This window comes from Rhincodon typus, chromosome 12 (assembly GCF_021869965.1).
Source record: "Rhincodon typus isolate 14 chromosome 12, sRhiTyp1.1, whole genome shotgun sequence".
NCBI lineage: Eukaryota > Metazoa > Chordata > Chondrichthyes > Orectolobiformes > Rhincodontidae > Rhincodon > Rhincodon typus.
This window is the reverse complement of record NC_063343.1, coordinates 18898244-18919166: the sequence shown is the minus strand read 5'-3', so window position 1 is coordinate 18919166 and position 20923 is coordinate 18898244. Positions and strand designations below refer to the sequence as shown.

Genomic DNA, 20923 nt, shown 5'->3' with positions numbered 1-20923 from the left:
TGTGTTCATCCAGCTCTGCACCTTGTTGTCTCTCTTCTGTTTTTAGCTCACTTTTTGATTTCTACGTGTCACATTGGTTTCAGAATTCTAGGGTGGAAGTTTCCCAGACATGAGCATTGGCAAGGCGAATAAGCAGATATGCTATGATTGAAAGTGATAAGATTCTCGCTGTCAAGAAAAAAAAGTCCAATTATGCAACCAAGTTTTAATTGGCAAGACAAGAATCTCACTACAGAGTGAGATGAGGCCTACTTGCATCTATTTTCATGTGTTCTCATGCCATTAATACCAAAATTCACCTTATTGATATGCAGTTTCCACTCTCCCAGCTGTCAGATACAAGGTAGATGGCGACAATTGCCATCATGAAAGTCAGTGAGTACCTGGCAATTCCACCTCACCACTTGCTTCTCTGGGCTTTCATCTTGGACTGCAGTCACCAACATCTCAGGGCACACTCCACAGGCATCCAAGATGGCAAGAGAGTAGGGATCCTGAGCTGGAGCTCGTCCATTCCAACCACTTTTCTTTCTTCTTGTCTCACTTTTTCTTTCCTTTTTTAAATTTTCTTTCTGTACTTACCTTCTGGAGGGAGGTCAGTCATGGAGGCAGCAGTGGCGATGGCAACATCTTGGGGTCCAGAGAGGGGACTTTGGTGGCGGTTCGCCACAAGGCAGTTGGTGTGCCCAGGCAGAACTGTCTTGGTCTGTGGCACTGTGGAAGCGGTTGGGGGCCCGGAGTGGTATCAGAGTGGGACTCTGGCAGCCTGTGGCGAGGTGGCTGGTGTGCTTTGATGGTGGTCAGTGGCGAGGCAGCAGTGCAGAAGTGTGGGGATCAATAGATCAAGCCCAGCACGGGGGAGAGATTGGGCCCTCATGGGGAAAGCCCAGCATGAAATGACTGCAAGCCCATGTCTAAAGAAGGACTGTAATTTGGAACTTCTAACTTTATTCCTTATTTAGTACTTTGTACTAAGAAGAACTATAATGTTGAACTTTTAACTTGTTTTCTTATTTTTCTACCTTTTAACCTAAGATTTTGTATCTAGGTACTTTATATCTAAGATGGCACCGTGAATGGAGATATTGTAAACTTTTCACTGTAAACTGTATCCCTCTACTTTAGTGTATGTGACAATAATACCTGAATTCATAGAACCCCTACAGTGTGGAAGCAGGCCATTCAGCCCAACAAGTCCACACCAACTCTCCGAACAGCACCCCACCCGGAACTACCCCACCTACCCTATCTCTGTAACTTTGCATTTCCCAAGGCTAATCCACCACACCTATACATTGCTGGAGACACTATGAGCAATTTAGCATTGCCAATTCACCTAACCTGCACATCTTTGGACTGTGTGAGCAAACCAGAGCACCTAGGGGAAACCCATGCAGACAGGGGGAGAATGTGCAAACTCCACACAGTCGCCCAAGGCTGAAATTGGGCCAGATCTCTGGCGCTGTGAGGCAGCAGTGCTAACCACTGAGCCACCGGGCCACCCACCATGGAAGCAGGCCATTCGGCCCATCGATACCACACTGACCCTCCAGAAAGCATCACACCCAGACCCACCCAAATCCCATAACCCCACATTTCCATGACTAGTCCAACTAGCCTGCATATCCCTGGACATATGGGCAATCTAGCATGGACAATCCATTTAACTTGCACATCTTTAGACTGTGTAAGGAAACCAGAGCACCTGGAGGAAACTCACGCAGACACAGGGAGAATGTGTAAGCTCCACACAGACAGTCACTCGAGGCTGGAATCGAACCCGATCCATGGCACTGTGATGCAGCAGTGCTGAGCCACCGTGCTACCCTGACCATAAGAACATAAGAACTAGGAGCAGGAGTAGGCCATCTGGCCCCTCGAGCCTGCCCCACCAATTAATAAGATCATGGCTGATCTTTTTGAGACTCAGCTCCACTTACCTGCCCACTCACCATAACCCTTAATTCCTTTACTGTTCAAAAATTTATCTAGCCTTGCCTTAAAAACATTCAGCGAGGTAACTTCAACCGCTTCACTGGGCAGGGAATTCCACAGATTCACAACCCTTTGGGTGAAGAAGTTCCTCCTGACCTCAGTCCTACATCTGCTTCCCTTTATTTTGAGGTGACGCCCTCTAGTCCTAGTTTCACCTGCTAGCGGAAACAACCTCCCTGCCTCCACCTTATCTATTCCCTTCATAAGCTTATATGTTTCTATAAGATCTCCCCTCATTCTTCTCAATTCCAATGAGTATAATCCCAGTCTACTCAGTCTCTCCTCATAATCCAACCCTCTCAACTCTGGAATCAACTGAGTGAATCTCCTCTGCACCCCCTCCAGTGCTAATATATCTCTTCTCAAGAGACCAAAACTGCACACAGTACTCCAGGTATGGCCTCACCAGGACCCTATACAGCTGCAGCATAGCCTCCCTGTTTTTAAACTCCATCCCTCTAGCAATGGCAGACAAAATTTCATTTGCCTTTTTAATTACCTGCTGCACCTGCAATCCTACTATTAGCGATTCATGCACAAGGACACCCAAGTCCCTCTGCACAGCAGCGTGCTACAATTTTTTACCATTTAAAACATAGTCCATTTTCCTGTTATTCCTACCAAAATGGATGACCTCACACTTATCAACATTGTACTCCATCTGCCAGACCTTTGCCCACTCACTTAGACTATCTATATCCCTCTGCAGACTTTCAGTGTCTTCTGCACACTTTGCTCTACCACTCACCTTAGTGTCATCTGCAAATTTTGACACACCGCACTTAGTCCCCAACTCCAAATCATCTATGTAAATTGTAAACAATTGCAGTCCCAACACTGATCCCTGAGGCACACCACTAGCCACTGACCGCCAACCAGAAAAACACCCATGAAACAACTGACCACGCTGCATTGGGTCTGGATTCACATGTAGGCCAGACCAGGTAAGGATGGTAGTTTCCTTCCCTAAGGGGCTTCAATGAGCCAGATGGATTTTTCTGAACGTTTGGCAATGGATTCATGGTCATCACTGGAATCTTAATTCCAGATTTTTAGTGAATTCAAATTCCACCATCTGCCATGGTAGGATTTCGAACTCAGGTCCCCTCTGCGTCTCTGGGTTAACAGTCTATCAATACCACCATTAGGACATCGCTTCCCCCCAAATTCTAATTCTAATGGGCAGTGACTGGCTGCATCCGTCTGCTCCCCAACTACAGATGCTGGTGTAAGACACATACCAACTTCACTGCACCCTTCACACACCACCAACCTATTTACAATATAGTTCCCTGGTTCAGTACTACACTTTGAAGTACACTGGCACCTTTCCTTGCAATGCTGTTATCAAGACACTTTGGCTACAGGCACAGGCATCCAATTCATGGATTCTACCAGGATACATCTCAGGGCTCCTTGCTTGCTCTCTTAGCGCTCACTCACTTTGTGCCTAGTTGGGTGCTTACAGCCTCTCTCCCTTCTTTGCACCTTGTCGGCTGAGTCAAATTTTAAAGACTCACAGTATTGCCTTGTTATATGTGCCTGATTAACGCAATTATCCCTTGAAGGACCTCACATTGCTCACAAGTAGAGCCCACCCTGTTGAGATAGAAAAAAAACACTCTGCCCACGCTGGGGGTGCTTGCAGACATACAATGTATCAACAATCTTACAGCACTTGCAATCTCCCACTTCATATGCGAGACAATGGCTTGTATTCATTGGGATAAGGTCCTTACGTCAAAGGTGCACATACAGACATTCCATGATCCTCCTTGTCAGAGTCCTCTATGTCCCACTGTATGGAAGACTATGCTAAACTATTAAGGGCCAGGTGCCTTCCATAGATGGTTACTGGGAGATGTGGGATACTCCATGCAGATAAGGATTGTGACTCTGTTACACAACTCCTTGACTGGCTGAGCATTGATAAAGCCCAATATTCCACCCTCTTCATCATGAAGCAGATGACAGGTCTGCAATTTGAATTTTTCTCCGAGGGTGGGGGTGAAGGCTTGCAACTCTGTTCAGACAGAGTGTACCACATCACCCTTGCATGTTGTGCTTTGCAAAACTCAAGCAGGCTAAGAGGCAATATGATGGACACTAAAAAGCTGGGAAAGCAGTATCAGCCTTCCAAGGAGGAAGATGAGATTATTGAATAGTAGGAACATCACTTTCTGCATGATAGAGCACTGCAGTGTCAGATGCAACAGCTAGGTAGAAGTTGATTGACATATAGTCCTAATAGATGTGAGCTAGTGCAGTGCTCACCCATTGACTGTAAACGTGTTGCTACTTGAAAGGCAAATGGTCCATGACTGTTCCCAGAAGCAAATACAGCTTTGACAAAATGTTTTGTTTTCCTTTGGCTTTGCTGTTGCCAAATGAAAGTAAATGTTTTCAACTGTTTGAAAGCTTTGTAGTTTGTGATGATCCAACATTGAACAATGAAAAGACATTCAGCTAAATTGGGCATTGGGGAAAGAGTCACACTCCCTTAGTCAGGGTTCTAGAGGCAGATGAGGTGCAGAATGTGTAAGCTGTGCAGCTTGGTTTTTAGTAGCAATATATAGACATATCTACACTTTTATTTGCAATGAACTGTCAGTTGCACCACCCATATTCTCTCAGAATTGTCTTTCTATTTGGTTCCCCTGTCATTAAACTCGCCAAACTGACACTTGTCTGACTTCTGATAAAAATCAACCCTGAGTCATTATCGACGTTTACAGAGGAAGGTAACTCTAGTAATTTGAAATAAAATTGGCAGTAATCTTCATCAGAGAATTGCTGGTGGCAATAACAATTGCTCCCAGACTGCTATTAATGAGGATTGGGGGAATCATGTCATAAATATAGAGGGGATTTGTTTTCTTCTGGTCACTTGAAATTCTGAAGAAGTCATATTGGACTTGAAATGTTAACCCTGTTTCGGTCTCTACAGATGCTACCAAACATGCCGAATTTCTGCAGGATTCGTTTGTTTCAGATTTCTAACATCTGCAGTATTTTGCTTTAATTATTATCTTTAGTCATTAATTATTTGATGGCCTTTGCACCATGAACTAAGTATTTATTCTGTCACTCATTGTATCAAAATGATTCACATTAAGAAGTGTTTGGATGCAAACAAAGAAATTTTTGCCCCAGCAATGCACAGAGGATAACCACCCAGATCCTATGGATTGGCTGGTTGTTTTTCTCTCAAAGCTCTACTGTTGATTGAGCTTGCTTGTCTCCAAAGAAAAATCTTGACTGTTGTGTGTTACATGTACAGTGTTCCTGGTCTTTTGAAGCTGTGTGCAAAATGTCATACTTTGAAGAATGCCTTGGGACATATACTGGAATTACATAAATAAAAATGCAAATGATTTGTAATGCAAGCATATGACTTTTTATGATATTTCATATCCGTGAAATATATATGTCTGATTTGGACATACTCAAATTAAATGAATACTAATTATACCTTCTGCAATAACTTTATTGCGACTTAAATCTTTTGGGATTAAATGGAAATGTCAGTGATCCACAAGTTCTTTTCTTAACTGATAGAAATTGTACATTTTCTGAAGTGAATTCTGGGAAGCAAGATAATTGTAATATTTTCCAGAAATCGCCAAGACCCATCTAAGTGCCAAAGACAGAACTATTATGGTGAAAAAGAAATGAAACCATTGTAAATCATACCTCCTAAATGTTTCACTGTGGGCTACTTCAGCAATTTTAATTGTTTCTTTCAAACATCCTGCAGCCAAGGTTCACTGTGCAATGGCTATTTAGCACAGCCCTCACTCATTCAGAAACTTGATTTTAAAAACACATGACTGGAAGGCTCAGGTTCAAGTCCAACCTGCTCCAGACAGAGATAGTGAGCACTGCCGATGCTGGAGTCAGAGATAACACAGTATGGAGCTGGAGGAGCACAGCAGGCCAGGCAGCATCAGAAGAGCAGGAAAATTGACGGTTTTAGTCGGGACCCTGCTCTAGACACATGTAATAATATCTCTGAACGGGTTGATACAGTAAAAAATAAAAAAGAAAAGGACTTGATAGGCCCGAATATACTAGTGCAGCATTTCTGTTGTGATTGTAACAAGATCAGTCAGGTGGACCTCACAGAATATGAGTTCCCTCATTTGGACTGTTAATCTGGTCAAATCAGGGAGACCTGCCTGACTTAGATAATCAGGAGTGTCATTGATTCCGCTCACTCTCAGAGCTGGCTGTGAGGGAGCTGGATCTGTGTCAAGGACTCACCACTGGTGAATAAAGGATGACTTGGTGATGGGATACCCACCTCTGTGGAGTTATTTCAGTGGTGATTAGAGAAAACCACGCTCCTGAAGAAATTTGCAACAGTCAACTTTGAGTTGGGGTAACCATTTCTGGCATCATGCCACTATTTTGGAAGCTTGACTCGTTTGATCCTGCTGTCAAAGATTAGGCCCAGTATGTAGAAAGAATGTGTTTTTTTGGGTAAATGACATCAGGGCAGATGAAAAGCAATGAGTAATTCTCTTGACAGTTGTGGACCCACTGCTTGTTCAGTTATTCAAAACTTAACACTTCCTGAGGCCAAATACTAAAACCTTTCAAGAGTTGATGGATTTAGTTAAGGAAAATTACGACTCCAAGCCTTCTCTAATTCTGAATCACAATTGTTTTTACTCGGCAATTGGAGAACTGGGGAATCTGTATCGGGATTTTTGACGAGGTTAAGGTGACTAGCAGGGGGATGTGTCTTTGGTTTAACCCTTAATGAGATGTTGAGAGACCATTTGGTTTGTGGGATTAATGTTATAACCATAAAAATGCGCCTAATAGCTGAAGCGCAACTGGACTTCAAACAGGCACTACTACTGACTTTATCACTGGAAAATGTGGCAAGTGGAACATATGAGTGGCAGGGTATTCAGATAGAAGTGGACACCCTTGCCAGTCTGACTGAGCTTGGGGAACACCACTTTGAGTGAAAGCAATTGCATAACCTCACTCAGTCCATATCCTGGACAGAGGGATTCTAGGTAAGCCCACATCAAAACTCCAAGGCAAAGCCAAGCCTCGGTCAAACAGTTAAAATTTTCTTCAGAATCCAGGACAGCAAGCCATTGTAGTTACTACCAGGAGGTGGACTTGAGAGAGCAAAATAGTCCCAGTAGAACTTATTGAGTAAGAGAACTCAACTGAGATGGCATGGTTGCTCAGTGGTTAGCACTGCTACCTCACAGTGCCTGGGACCTGGGTTCAATTCTACCCTTGGGTGACTGTGTGGAGTTTGCACATTCTGCCCGTGTCTGTGTGGATTTCCTCTGGGTTCTCTGGTTTCCTCCCACAGTCCAAAGACATGCAGGTTTGGTGGATTGGCCATGCTAAATGCCTCATAGTGTCCAGGAATGTGTAGGTTAGGTGGATTAGCCATGGGAAATGCAGGGTTACAGGGATAGGCTGGAGGCGATGAGTCTGGATGGGATGCTGTTCGGAGAGTCGGTGTAGATTTGTTGGGCCAAATGGCCTGTTTCCACACTGTAGGGATTCAATGGAACTCATAGGCCAGCATCCAGAAGAGTGCACACCTTGGGAAGTCCATCTACATGTATTTTGGAACAATTAAATTGCTTAGCAACATTCAAATTAAAAAAATCAAAATAAACGTCTGGTTAAATGGTCACCTGGTTCTAATGGAGGTCAATACTCGTGTAGCTGTTTCAGTGATTGCAGAACTAATCTTTAACAAAATTCGCTCTGGACTCCAACTTTTCACGAAACCTCAGCTAGACTGAGAACATATAACAGGGAGTTTTTGCAGATTAAGGGTAAAACTTCATTTCCGGTCTATTATGAGAAGCAGCTAGTTCAGTTACCACTGATTGTTGTAAAAGCCTTGGGCCCAAGCTTGACAGGGTGAAACTGGTTGAGAAAGATTCAATATGATTGGCTCAACATTTTTCGATTAAAAAAATGGCTGTTTGAGTGCAGTCCTAATTAAATACTCAGATGTTTTTCAGGATGATCTAGGGACTAACAAAAGAACTAAGGCCACCTTGCAAACAAAACAGAAATTATTGGAAAACCTCAACAGGTCTGGCAGCATCTGCGAAGGAAAAAACAGAGTTAACATTTCGGCTCTGGTGACCCTTCCTCAGAACTCAGGAAGTTCTGAGGAAGGGTCACCAGGCCCGAAACGTTAACTCTGTTTTTTCCTTCACAGATGCTGCCAGACCTGCTGAGTTTTTCCAGCAATTTCTGTTTTGTTTCCTGATTTACAGCATCCGTAGTTCTTTCGTTTTTTATTAAGGCCACCTTGCATATTGATTAGAAAGCAATTTCACGATTCTGCAAGGCCCACCCAGTGCCATTTGCCTTACGCACAAAAATAGAGGCAGAAATCAGGAGGCTTGAAAATGAAAGAATCATCAAACTAATCCAGTTTGCGGATTGGGCAGCACCAGTCACACCAATTGTGAAGCCCGACAGGTTGGTTTGTTTTTCAGGGGATTTTAAACAAACAGAAACCATTTTTGCAGTTGGATAAATATCCAGTCCCTCGCACAAAGGACTTATATGCAAAGCTGGCAGGTGGGCTGTCCATTCAGGAAGATGGACATGAGCCATGTGTACTTGGAATTGCGTTTAGATGAGGATTCCCAGAGGTATGCTACAATTAATACTCAAAAGGGTTTGTACCAATATACAAGACTGCTATTTGGAGTATCATCAGCTTGTGCAATTTTTCAGTGGATAAGGTCTACCCAGGTCACCATTTATTTAGATGACATGTTAATAACAGAAGACCAATAAGGAGCACTTAGAGGACTTGGGGGACATTGTCCTTAGATGTTTCTCCCAGCTTGGTGTACTCCTTAGCCCTGGCTCCCAAGTCAGTACTGGAGCTTAGTTCTTTCCTTGGGCTGATGAATTATCATGGAAATTTCATATATAACCTGAGGTTGTTGGCTTGCTTGCCGAGCTGGCTGGTTATCATACAGATGTTTCGTCATAATGCTCGGTAATATCATCAGTGCGGCCTCCAATAAAGCGACGTTGTTCTACTCAGCTTGGAATTTATACGATCTGGTCTGCTAAGTTGGGTTCAGTCATTTCTGGTTCTTTGTTTGCACGGGTTTGTATATGGGGTCCAATTTCACATGTTTGTTGATTGCATTACAGGTTGAAAACCAGGCCTCTCGGAATTCCCGTGCGTGTCTTTGGTTGGTTTGAACTAGGATGGTCATGTTGTCCCAGGTAAATTGATGGCCTTCATTGTCTGAGTGCACTGAGATGAGGGAAAGTTCGTTGTGTTGTTTGCTGCTGGCTAGTGTTCGTGTATCCTGATGGCTAGTTTCATTCCAATCTGGCCAATATAATGTTTGTTGCAGTCATTGCAAGGTATTTTGTAAACTACGTTGGTCCTGAATGTCATGGGTATGGGGTCTTTGGTCCTTGTGAGTGTTTGTCACAGTGTGGCTGTTGGTTTGTGTGCTACCGTGATTCCTAGTAGTTGTAGGAGTCTCATTGTCAGTTCAGATATGTTCTTGATATAGTGTGGCCAGTGTTTTGGGGTGTACTGTGTCTTCTTCGCATTGTCTATCTATATATACTATCTATCTAGCATAGCCTTCAGGGAAGTGAAGAAACAGCTACCATCCTCTGAAGTGTTGGCACACTATGATCCCAAGCGAGATAGTGACATGCAATTCCCCCTCCCCACCCCTGGCACTGGGGTCACATTAACTGATAGGTGGCCCAATGGAGAGGAACACCCAATAGCGTACGTATCCAAGACTTTAGCTAATGCAAATTGTAAGTACGCCCGGATAGAAAAGGAAGGTTTGGCAGTCATATTTGGATCAGGAAGTTCCACCAATTCCTTTATGCACCCCTGCTAGGTCTATTTAAAGAGGATTAGGAAGTGCTGCCCATTGCATCAAGCCGAATTCAGCGGTGGGCTCTAATACTAAGTGCATAAAATTACAAGACGGAACAATGTCCGTGAGGCCAAGTAGCAAATGTGGATGGATTGAGACATCTCCCACTGGCAGATATACCACTAGTGGTACTGCCACTGAAACAGTCTGTAATGGTTTTACGTTTTCTGGATACATTTCCAGTCACAGCTGACAATATCAGACTTTAGATGCAGAAAGATCCATCCTGGCAAAACTGAAACGGCTGGTGGTGATCGGGAAAACCAAAGAGCCGTCACAACCAGAATTGAAACCTTTTTGGACCAGGAGAGACTAGATCACAGTACAGGACAGCATACTATTATGGGGAGCAAGGGTGATTGCCCCAAGCAAAAGGTTGCCGCCAGATACTGGCTGAACTCCACCAAGGTCATCCAGGGGTTTCCAAAATGAAGATGTTCATAGATCATAGAACGCCTACAGTGTGGAAGCAGGCCATACTGCCCATTAAGTCCACACTGACCCTCCTAACAGCATCCCACCCAGACCCACCCTATCCTTGTAACCCTACATTTCCCATGGCCAATCCGCCTGTACATCTTTGCACTGTGGGTGGAAACCGGAGTACCTGGAGGAAACTCACGCCGACACATGGAGAACGTGCAAACTCCAGACAGACAGTTGCCCGAGGGTGGAATCAAACCCAGGACCCTGGCACTGTGAGGTAGCAGTGTTAACCACTGAGTTGCCGTGCTGCCTGTTGGCCATAAGTTATGTCTGATGGACTGACATAGCCACTTTGGTGGAGCCGTGCCCAGAATGCCAACAAGGACAAAAATCATTGCCAGCAAGCTCCCCCACATTCATGGAATGGCCACGTAAACCCATTGATATAGTTACACATTGACTATGCAGGTCCTTTCATGGACTCAATGTTCTTAGTCATTATGGATGTTCATTCAAAATGGGCGACGTGTATAGAATTCATTCGTCAAACACATGGATGGCAATAGAAAAACTACACGCATCTTTTGCAATACATGGACCCCCAGAGTGCTGGTCACAGATAATGGCCCATTGTTTACCTGCAGCGAATTTGAGTATTTCCTAAAGTTGAATGATATTTGTCATATAAGGCCAGCTCTATTCCATCCGCCATCCAATGGTCTGGCAGAAATAGCAGTCCAAACTTTGAAGGCAGGCTTAAAGAAACAGCCTACAGCTTCACTAGATACCAAACTACTCCAGTTCCTATTTGATTATAGGACACCCCACATGCAACTACCGGATATATCCAGCAGAGTTGCTAATGAGGAAAAGACTTTGCAACAGGTTAAATCTGACCTTCTTGGACCTGGGGATAGAGTGAAACAGCATCAGGAACATTAATGCTGGACACAAAACTCCGCTAAGTGAGAGAGACAGTTTATTTCAGGCGACGAAGTTTGGTGTAGGAACTGTGGGAATGGCCCTGCATGTTTAAGAGGTATGGTCAATGCAAGGTCAGGTGCAGTGACATACAAAGTTCAGGTAGGCACAACAGTCTTGAACAAGCACGTGGACCATATGAAAGCAGCAAACCTGAAAACGTTACAGGAGCAAAATGGGCCTGGCTTCTCAACTGTCTTTCTGATTCTTCTGGAGCCCATGTGCTTAAGATACCTCAGATTTTGGGATGGACACAGCAGATGTCACCGGTCTGATGCCTTTACACCTGAAGAGGAGAATGGATTTCCTCCAAGATGCTCTGGACGCAAGAGGCAAGAAGCGTTACAAGAAACTGCCTGTATCAGAGACAGAGTTGGAGGGACCTGACCCAGTGCTAAAACCCCACGAGGAGATACAAAAAAAAACTGGCCTATGTCCTCAGACTCTGATGGAGATGGATGTAGTGATTGTAATGAGGTCATCCAGGTGAACTTCATACACTATGAGTTCCCTAATTGGGGCTGTTAACGTGGTCCAATCAGGGAGCCCTGGCTGACAGATATAAACAGGAATGTCAGCCATCCTGACACTCTAAGAGCTCGCTCTGAGAGAGCTGGATCACTGTCATGGACTCTCCATATGTAAAAGAAGTGTGATTTGGTGACGAGGTACTGCCTCTGTGAAGTTATTTTAATTTCAATTCTTAGAGACAAGTTCATTCTTATAATCAAAGCAGATTTGGAAGTGCTATATCCTGACTCCAAATGCTGACATATCGTTTTAAATGTGTTCTAATTTGGCAAAAATAAAATTGTTTTGAAAGTACAAATCAGGGCTGATTCACTGATTATATGCTTCAGTTGAAAATGTTGACTGGTAGGGAGTTTCATGCTGGGAAAATCTGCAGTTTCGGGTTGATAAATACCTCATCAGCTCTCCTGGAGGCACCATCTTCACTACAATTTCATAATCAGGAAATTATGCCATCATTCCTTAATTCCTGTGACTTCAACTCAGCCCTTTCTCAAATTTATTTCTATTGTGGCCCTCCTCCTCAACTCAACCCTAATGTAGTTCCAGATAATTTGTCCTCATACTCTAACATTATTAACCTACAGAGAGCTCAGGTGACATCTCCCCTCTGCTTGTTCATTCATGGGATGTTAGCATTCATTGCTGGCAAGGTCAGTATTTAGTGCCCGCCCCTAAATGCCCTTGAGAAGCGTGTGATGAACCACTTGTTTACTCATTAATCCTGGTGATTTACAGACTTGACACCTTATTAAACACTGGGCCGAGCTTTGTGCTTACATTTAGCTCATTGTCAAGGTGTCCTATTTCCAATTCCTCTTCCCTTACACTCCTATCTCACTCCTCTCTCCTTCCCTCCGACACCATCATTTGTATTCTCAAAGGCAGTTGGAAGATATCAGAGGCTCAAACTCAAAGAATTCCTTGTCGGCATGGTTAAATACAACATCATCCCATGCATGTACCTACTTAATGAAGAGGAATTTAAATCAAGTCCACGAAGGCCGGTATCGCGTTACCATGTCACCCTTTATTTTCATGTGCATAGAAGTTAACACTGGTCCAGCTAGCCCAGAGCTGGCTCCTAAAGTGAACAGAACCCCTGACAGTCCTGTTTATATCTGTCAGCCAGGACTGCCTGATTGGACCAGGCTAACAGCCCCAGTCAGGAAATTCATAATCTATGAGATCCACCTGGCTGACCTCATTTCAATCACTACATCCCTCCCCACACTAAGTCCTGAGTTGTAGGGCCATGCTTTTTTTCCCTCTAGGCACTCCTGGGACGTTTTTGCACCAATTCTTCTAACTGTGCCCCAATTATTGGTAGTGTATACTGGATCGTTGCACATCTCTTGCATCCAGAGCGTCTCGGCCAAAATTCATCTTCTTCAGGCGAAAATGGCATCAAGGCTACGACATCTGCCGTATTTGTTGTATTCTGTTATTTAAGTGCCCAGCAGCACAAACACCTTTCCTTAGGAGCTGATAAAGTGGCTATGTACATAACGCAACTTAACTGTCTTTCTCTCTCTTTGGGCTCTATCCTATCGTTTACTCCCTGCCCCACCAACCTCCTATTTTCTGCATATAAACTGACGTTTTCACAGCCACCATCAGTTCTGAGGAAGGGTCACCAGACCCGAAACGTTAACTCTGTTTTTTGCCTTCACAGATGCTGCCAGACCTGCTGAGCTTTCCCAGCAACTTTGTTTTTGTACATAACACAACCATCTGGTTAGGGTGCCAGGTATGTACAGTGGCAGTTGAGTGATGGAGTGCTTAAGGTACAGGGTGAATGGGTATCAGGTTTTGAAATGGTAGGAGGAAATGTGTTGTCTTTTAACAAACAAGGCAAAGAGGGTGTTCCAGATATGACACAGCAGCAGGGCTGTTTTTGGGTCCCAGCAGGGCAAGGGGCAGGTGTCAGAGCATTGGGGTAAATGGGAGGTTGGGTCTGGCAGTGGGCGAACAAGAAGGAAGTGTCAAAAGCACTGGTGAGATGAATGGATCCAATGGTGAAGAAAAGGAAAGTATTAGAATTTGAGTGGCAAAGGGATGTGTCAGAGTCCGCTGGTAGGGAGATCATTATATCAGGCATAGGATGGGGTGCATGTTGGGTCAGGTCTTGGTGATGTAGGGATCTGGGAAGGTATTGCTGGGGGGTGACTGGTCACCTGGGAGATCAATTTACTAATTTCCCAGGGTTTAGATTAGGTAACTATTAATTTAACTGCAGTGTAACCCTCTGAAGTCTCCCACAGCACAAAGTGACCTGGCACAAACATGAAAATCATAACTGCTCCTGAGGGCCAAAGTGAAATCCTGAAGGCCTGATTTTAAGCATGAGTTGATGATGTAATCAGGCTGGTGGCTTTGTGATGCTGACTTGCATAGACAAAGAGTGGAACAGGCAACATCCAAGAAGCCCACAGGGACATTGTTCTGAAGAACAGAAAAACAGGTTGTTTTCTTTGCAGCAGAGAGGGCTGAGAGGGAACTTGATTGTATTGAATATAATTATGAGGGGATGAACAGGGTGGATAGAAAGCAGCTGTTCCTCTTAGTTGAAGGGTCAATAACAAAGGGCCATAATTATAAGGTGAAAGGTAGGAGGTTTAGAGGAGATTTAAGGAAAACCTTTTTTCACGAACAGGATGATGGAATCTGGAATACACTACCTGGGAGGGTAACTAAGACAGAAACCTCACAACCTTTAAAAAGTACTTGGATGAGCAACTTACATGTCATATCAGTCAAGGATATGAGCCATGCACTGAAATATGGAATGACTGCAGATTAGCGTAGCATTGTTGGTGTAGTCTTAATGGGTGCAAGTACTTCTTCTGTAATGTATGATTCTATGACAGAGTTATTTGAAGGCCCTTAAGAAGCAAGCAGCCAATTTTTGCCTCGAGGTGACTGTTCTAACCTTCAGTGGGAATTGGCACATTCAGTTTCTAGGGGAAGGAGGAGAGAATTGAGAGCTGCATAAAAATGAGGTGAGCTGATCTAATCAATCATAGAATCCATACAGTGCATAAGGTAGCCATTTGGCCCATTAAGTCTGCTTTGACCCTCCAAAGAGCATCCTACCCTGTTCCCGTAACCCCTACATTAAACTACATATCTAGGACTGTGAGAGGAAACTGAAGCACCCAGCAGAAAACAAGACAGAAGAAGGGAGAATGGTCAAACTCTACGCTGACGTCACCTGAGGCTTAATTCGAATCTGGGTCCCTGGCACTGTGAGGCAGCAGCGGTAATCACTGAGCCACCAAGCCAGCTAAAAAAAACTCTTTAGGGTGTTGCATTCTTTTGGTTTAAATAGGGTGTGCCCTGTGTAATAATGGCTCCTTTGGTGGCTAAGAGTTTCCTGGGTGTGGAAGAAGTCACTTGGATCATTCACAGAAGGTGGTACGGCAAAGCTTTTGCAATTGGCAGGCAAGTTGAAGTTGAGGTTGCCTATGCCCACAAGGAAAGGGAAGATAATTGCAGCAACAGCTCAGCATTTACATTTGCCAGGAATGCAATCGGAATAATTGGAAATGGCTAAAATTCAATTGCAAATGAAGCAGCTTAATTAGAGGCAAAAGAAAAATAAAGGGTAGTATGAACAAAAGAAAGAGAGAAAGAGAAAACTTTTGAACTTCAGAAGTTAGAACTGAAAAGTGAAAGTTAACTAAAAATGGAGGAGGTAAAGGTAAGGTCAGAATAATGATGAGGATAGTGATGAAGCGTGAACCCATTGTAGCCAAAGGCCTGGTGGGAATCTATTTATATTCGTCCAAGCATTGCTTAGGTTCGAGAGGTCACAGAAGCTTTTTATATTTTATTTGAGAAAGTGGCTAAACAAATGAAATGGCCACTGGTCATGTAGGTATTGTTGACTCAAACAAAACTGGTAAATACAGCTAGTGAGATGTTTACTCCTCCTATCAGAGGAGGTATCGCTGACTTTGGTGAGGTCTCTTCTGGAATACTATGTGCAGTTCTGGTCGCCCATTTTAGGGAAGGTATTATCAAGCTGGAGAGGGTCCAGAAGAGATTTACCAGGATGTTGCCGGGTATGGAAGGTTTGAGTTAAAAGGAAAGGCTGGATAAGAACATAAGAACTAGGAGCAGGAGTAGGCCATCTGGCCCCTCGAGCCTGCCCCGCCATTTAATAAGATCATGGCTGATCTTTTTGAGACTCAGCTCCACTTACCCGTCCACTCACCATAACCCTTAATTCCTTTACTGTTCAAAAATTTATCTAGCCTTGCCTTAAAAACATTCAGTGAGGTAGCTTCAACCGCCTCACTGGGCAGGGAATTCCACAGATTCACAACCCTTTGGGTGAAGAAGTTCCTCCTGACCTCAGTCCTACATCTGCTTCCCTTTATTGTGAGGCAACGCCCTCTAGTCCTAGTTTCACCTGCTAGCGGAAACAACCTCCCTGCCTCCACCTTATCTATTCCCTTCATAAGCTTATATGTTTCTATAAGATCTCCCCTCATTCTTCTCAATTCCAATGAGTATAATCCCAGTCTACTCAATCTCTCCTCATAATCCAACCCTCTCAACTCTGGAATCAACTGAGTGAATCTCCTCTGCACCCCCTCCAGTGCTAGTATATCCCTTCTCAAGTAAGGAGACCAAAACTGCACACAGTATTCCAGGTGTGGCCTCACCAGGACCCTATACAGCTGCAGCATAGCCTCCCTGTTTTTAAACTCCATCCCTCTAGCAATGGCAGACAAAATTTCATTTGCCTTTTTAATTACCTGCTGCACCTGCAATGCTACTTTTAGCAACTCATGCACAAGGACACCCAAGTCCCTCTGCACAGCAGCGTGCTGCAATTTTTTACCATTTAAAATATAGTCCATTTTCCTGTTATTCCTACCAAAATGGATGACCTCACATTTATCAACATTGTACTCCATCTGCCAGACCTTTGCCCACTCACTTAGACTATCCATATCCCTCTGCAGACTTTCAGTATCTTCTGCACACTTTGCTCTACCACTCACCTTAGTGTCATCTGCAAATTTTGACACACCACACTTAGTCCCTAACTCCAAATCATCTATGTAAATTGTAAACAATTGCTGATCCCTGAGGCACACCACTAGCCACTGACCGCCAACCAGAAAAACATCCATTTACCCCTACTCTTTGCTTTCTACAGGTCAACCAATCCTTTATCCATGCCAATACATTACCCGTAATACCGTGCAACTTTATCTTATGTAGCAGCCTCTGGTGTGGCACCTTGTCAAATGCCTTCTGGAAATCCAGATACACCACATCCACAGGTTCCCCATTGTCCACCATGCAAGTAATGTCCTCAAAGAATTCCACCAAATTAGTTAAACATGTCCTACCCTTCACAAACACATGCTGCGTGTTCCTAATGGAACAATTTATATCCAGATGTCTTGCTATTTCTTCCTTAATGATAGATTCAAGCATTTACCCCACTACCGAAGTTAAGCTAACTGGCCTATAGTTACCTGCTTTTTGTCTACTTCCTTTTTTAAACAGTGGCGTCACATTGGCTGTTTTCCAATGGGCGGGAACCACCCCAGAGTCCAGTGAATTTTGGTAAATAATTACTAGTGCATTTGCTATTTTCCCCATCACCTCTTTTAGTACCCTGGGATGCATTTCATCAGGGCCAGGAGACTTGTCTACCTTTAGACCCATTAGTTTGCCCAGCACTGCCTCCTTAGTGATAATGATAGCTTCTAGGTCCTCACCTGCTATAACCTTCTTGCCATTAGTTTTCGGCATGTTATTTGTGTCTTCCACTGTGAAGACCGACACGAAATAACTGTTTAATGTCTCGGCGATTTCCTCATTCCCAGTTATTAAATTGGCCTTCTCATCCTCTAAAGGACCAATGTTTACCTTCACCACTCTTTTACAATTTACATATTCATAGAACCTTTTGCTGCCTGTTTCTATATTCTGAGCTAGTTTACTCTCATAATCTATCTTACTTTTCTTTATAACTTTTTTTGTGGCTTTCTGTTGGCCTTTAAAGATTTCCCAGTCCACTAGTTTCCCACTACTCTTTGCTTTTTTGTATGTGTTTTTTTTCAATCTGATACTTTCCTTTATTTCCTTTGACATCCATGGCTGGCTTTCTCTTTTCCTACAGTTCTTCCTTATCTGATTTTTAAGGATGATATCAGGGCGGTAGTGAGAGATGATATAGGTTCTACTGAACCTTATCACTGGAATATACTTCCGCTGAGCACTGTGAAAAATCGTTTTGAAAGTCCTCCACTGTTCCTCAATTGACCTACCATAAAGTTTTTGCTCCCATTCTACCTTAGCTAACCCCTCCCTCATTCCTTCATAGTCTCCTTTGTTTAAGCACAGGACATAGGTACTGGATTTAACCTTCTCACGCTCCATCTGTATTTTAAATTCAACCATACTGTGATCGCTCCTTCCGAGAGGATCCCGAACTGTGAGATCATTAATTATTCCTGTCTCATTACACAGGACTAGATCTAGGATAGCTTGCTCCCTCGTAGGTTCCATTACATATTGTTCAAGGAAATTACCGCGGATGCATTCTATGAACCCCTCCTCAAGGCTGCCATGACCGACCTGGTTTGACCAATCGATATGTAGATTAAAATCCACCCTGATAATTGCTGTACCATTTTTACATGCATTAGCTATTTCAATGTTTATTGCCCGCCCCACCACAATGTCATTATTTGGTGGCCTATAGACCACACCTATCAGTGACTTCTTCTCCCTGCTATTCCTAATTTCCACCCAAATGGATTCAACGTTTTGTTCAGTAGAACCTATATCATCTCTCACTACCGCCCTGATATCATCCTTAAAAATCAGAGCAACACCACCTCCCTTACCTTCCTGTTTGTCCTTCCGAACAGTTTGATACCCCTGGATATTTAACTCCCAGTCATGACCGTCCTGTAACCATGTCTCTGTAATGGCCACTAAATCATACCCATTTGCCATGATTTGCACCGTCAACTCATCCACCATGTTTCGAATGCTCCGAGCATTCAGATAAAGTGCCCTTATGCCAGTTTTTGCACCTTCTTTTTGGGTCCTATTACCTCCATTACCAACAGCTCTTGAGTTCTCCTTCCCTTTAACTTCTTTCCTAATTTTCAATGGAGTTGAAGCTTCCTCGTCACCTGCTAACCTGCTGCTTTGCCTTACATTAATTGTTATTCTCCCTCTATGCTCACTTCTCCCTTCCCCCCTACTTACTAGTTTAAAGTCCTATTAACCATCCTATTTACCCTTTTCGCCAGAACACTGGACCCGGCCCTGTTCAGGTGGAGCCCATCCCAGCCGTATAGATCCCTCCTGTCCCAGAACTGATGCCAGTGCCCCATGAAAAGGAAACCCTCTTTCCCACACCATTCTTTTAGCCACGTGTTTACTTCCCTGATCTTCGCCTCCCTATGCCAATTTGCACGTGGCTCGGGCAGCAATCCAGAGATTATGACCCTTGAAGACCTGTTTTTTTAAATTTTGTTCCTAATCCCGAAACAGGTCTTTTTTCCTAGTCCTATCTACGTGGACCACAACAACTGGATCCTCCCCCTCCCTCTCTAGTATCCTGTCAAGCCGGTCAGAGATGTCTCGCTCCCTGGCACCGGGCAGGCAACACACTATGCGGGATTCTCTATCCTGCTCGCAAAGGATACTGTCTATCCCCCTGATGATGGAATCCCCTACAACTACAATCTGTCTTCTTGCTTCCCCCATCTTGAATGGCCTCCTGGACCATGGTGCCATGGTCAGTTGACTTATCCTTCCGGCAGCCCTGTTCCTCATCCACGCAGGGAGCAAGTGCCTCATACCTGTGGGACAATGTCAAGGGCTGCGGCTCCTGTGTTCCTGTCTGCAGGGTCCCTCTACCTGCCTCACTCGCAGTCACACACTGCTGTCCCTGCCCACCAATCGAATTAACATTAGTTAATCTACCAGGTGTGACTGCCTCCTGGAACACAGCACCCAGTTATTTCTCCCCCTCCCGGATGTGCCGTAGTGTTTGGAGTTCAGATTCCAGCTCATCAATTTTGAGCCGGAGCTCCTCAAACAGCCAACACTTGCTGCAGATGTGGTCACTGCCATTCTCAATGGGATCAGCTAGCCCCCACATCATACAGCTACAACACATCACCTGGCCTGCCATCTCTACTTAGTTAATTATTTTAAATTAATTAGATTTTTTTAGTTTCGCTGTGTTCTCTGCACCAGTAAGTTTACTCCGTTATATACTGAAACAGACTCCGGCTTTGCCTTCCGACCCGCTCCCAGAGGATTTGGCGTCTAGGTGACCATCCCGAAAGATAACAAAGAGATGAGGAAAAAAAAATGCAAATAGCTTATCTGCTCACCATACCTAGTCGTTATTATTAGGTTAGAGGAGGGTGGGAGACACTATGCGTGTATTAGTTAACTCCCAAATTTATTGGGTGGAAGCTTACCTTCCCAGGCTGCCCTTGCACTTTCTCTCAGAGTCCTGCCGCTGAAACAACAGCAACAATAGGCTGGGACTTTTTCCACCTGAGCAGGGGAGGTTGAGAAGTGACCTGATAGAAGTTTATAAATAATGAGAGGTATAGATAGAGTTGATGTTGGTTGTCTATTCCCTAAAATGGGGAATTTCAAGACTAAGGGATATATTTTTAAGGTGGGAGGAGAGAGATTTGAAGAAGACATAAGAGGCAAGTATTTTACACAGAGGGTGGTTTGCATGTGGAATGCACTACCTGTTGAAGTGGTAGATGTGGGTACAATTACAATGTTTAAAAGACATTTGGATGGATATTTGAATAGGAAAGGTTTGGAGGGATATGGGCCAAGAGCAGCAGGTGGGATTAGTTTAGTTTGGGATTATATTTGGCATGGACTGCTTGGACCGAAGGGTCATGCCATGCTGTATGACTCCATGATTCTATGAGTGTGATGAGGTGAAGAAAGCTTTCTTAAGTCCATATCAACTCATGCCAGGCACCTACAGATAACTTTTAGGAATCTAAGGAGAGAACCTGGTCAAACATACATAG

General features: G+C 44.0%; 1 long non-coding RNA gene across 2 annotated transcripts in view; it reads right to left on the bottom strand.

Annotated features, from left to right (window-relative positions):
* LOC125484585 overlaps positions 1 to 20923 on the bottom strand; it is a 65936-nt gene that overhangs the window by 17797 nt on the left and 27216 nt on the right. The window lies entirely within an intron of this gene.